Source organism: Arachis ipaensis, chromosome B05 (genome assembly GCF_000816755.2).
Source record: "Arachis ipaensis cultivar K30076 chromosome B05, Araip1.1, whole genome shotgun sequence".
Taxonomy (NCBI): Eukaryota; Viridiplantae; Streptophyta; class Magnoliopsida; order Fabales; family Fabaceae; genus Arachis; species Arachis ipaensis.
Genome location: NC_029789.2, coordinates 7573937 through 7576802, shown reverse-complemented (window position 1 = coordinate 7576802; position 2866 = coordinate 7573937).

The window sequence follows — 2866 nt, the reverse complement described above, 5'->3', positions numbered from 1 at the left end:
TTGCATTCATATATATATATATATATATATATATATATATATATCATATTAAACATTATATATATTTTCTAAAAAATAACCCATGCTACGTTTAGAATGTCTAATACACAATGCTACATTAATATGATTGTATAACAGTTAAAAAATAAAAAAATGGATAGGTTAAAAAGATACTACATAATTTATTTGTATTTGAATAACTTTATGAGTTTAAAAATCATACATATTTAACACCTATAGATAATAATAGAAAAAAACACTTATACAAACTACAAACATTAAAAACACCAAAATTGGCAATTTTGATCGCTTACATCTCATTTTTTTCAAAATGCTATAAATATTTTATAATTACATGATATTAAATTTAATGTTATTTTATATAATTACATTTTACATTTATGTGTTCTAAGTGCATTGTCCGTGCGAATCACGGGAAATACTTAATATATCTTACTTAATCTTACATCTATATAAACACTTGAAACATAGAAAGCATTCAAATGTATCTAGTAAAAATGAAAAATCTTATAACACTTTTCATCAAAATAAAAATAACTAACTGTCGAGATCAAGCGCCAATTTAGAGTCGTCTATATTGTTGCATCTTGCATGTACTTGATAAATCAAGTAGTAGTAGCATAATATAAAGCAAAGAATTTAACAATTTATTAGAATAGTATCTTTTGTTTTCTGCTAATGGTGTCAAATAAACAATATGTATGGAAAGGAGAAGAAATCGAAAATAAAAAAGTAACCATAAAGACTCACTAATAGTTTATAATAAAAATTAAGAACATAATATCCATGAACACGTAACATATAATATATTACATAACTTGTATGCACCATGCATGATGCTCAGTGAATGCATCAAGTTCCTTAAGAAGATTGAATGAGAAAGCCATTGGTTCAGTAATTCAATCAGTATGAGATAATGACTTTATGAATGGTTTGGTGAAAAGATAACTAAACAATAACTCAAGGATGTATAATATTATTATTTGGAGATGGAATCAGTAATATTTACAGAAACTGATTACAGGTAATAACATAAGAGAACCTATTATTAAACATAAGAACAAATAGAAAAATAAAAAAATATGGCAAGCAGATAAGATTACCTTTAAATTAGAAAAAAGGAAGACCCTCAGAGATGATATGAGGAATAAATAAAGAAGCAATGTACATAAAAACAAAACATTATAGTTATTATTTGTTGAAATTATAGATAACTAATGAGTTTAGCATATAGTCTAATAAGCAAGCACATTAGTTTATTATTTGTAAAAATATGAATACAAAAGCAAGACGACAAATCTTATCAGCTACACTACAACTGTTATAGCAGAAATTGAAGGATGAAAGGTCCAGATCGTAGTAGAACAAAGGGTAAAATTACATTTGAGTAAGTTTTGCATGCAATGAGAACAGAGCAGTATTGTATAATTATGCAAAAATAACAAAAAAAATATATATTAAATACATATCATAATCATATGATAAAAATTAGGTGACTAAAATGTACATAAAAAATACATGATATAATACATAATATAAACAGGTAATGAAAGGTGAGATACCTAAATAAAACTAAATTGTATTCATATTACAAATAAAAGAATATCAATAGATGATACATATATATACCGTTAGTGTTGCATGTTATAAATAGTAAATACAAATAAATATCCAGAATATATATGTATCATCTATTGAATGGGAGACTACAAATAAATTAATGGTATAGAAAATAGTAAATACTATAAAATATCCAATTCTCAAGTTCTCTTTATCAAAATACTTTAAATCACTACCCGGAATGGATAAGGTTTACTGTTTTAGAGTCTCGTAATTGAACATCTCACTGAAAGTGTAGAATTTGATGAATAAAAAAAAAACGATTTAAAAAATAAAAAAATTCAAAAAATAGTAGATCTGAACAAAAATTTGAAAAACATCAAACGAAAAATCTTGAAATTGAAAATTTCTGAAAATCGAAAGTGATAAAACCTTGTTTTCAAAGAGCTTGTTGGACAGTTCATTGCAAAATATCCAGAATCCCCATAGTTGTAGCAGATTTGCATCTACCATCACTGCCATACATGCCTCCTTGGTTACAATTCCAAGTCATGTGACCCATCCCATTGCAGTTGTAGCAATCGCAACTATCACCATGCTCTCCATCACCACCACTGTGATCACAATGACAGATTGAAAAATAAAAAATGGGCAAAGCAACCAGAAGAATATAGTAAATAATAGAAGAAGGGGTTATAAATATGCTTGTTTTTTCAATTCAAAATTTAAATTTGAAATTTTTCGTTCTTCTTACCTGATATTAAGGAAGGAGTTGAAGAGGAAGGGTTGCCAGAGAGAAATAAATGTATGTAGCAAAGAATGAATAAAAAAACAGATGGACATTAAAAGGAGAAGTTGAAGGGAGAATTTTTAGAAGACATTAAAGATGTTGAAACTAATATTACTTCATACATAACCCAAATATTGATGCAGAAGAAATGAAGGAATGTGAGATCATAGATGATACACCGCATAAAGAGCACCATAATCAATCCAACTCTCAAGCTCTTTCCTGTAAGATTCGTCAGATTTCCACCACCTCACAACCCTATATTAATAGTTTAGTATTAGATTAATTATTAGTTCATATCAGTATTATCACTTTTTAATTTGGCATCAACTACTAATTTCGTATCCAACAAATTCAACCGCTAACAAAAATAATATTAAAATATGTTATTGAATAAATAATTTTTAAATAATTTAAAAATATGATAAAATTAATCAATAATGATTATATTTTTATATGTAACCAAAAAAATTTATATTTAACAAATGATTTATT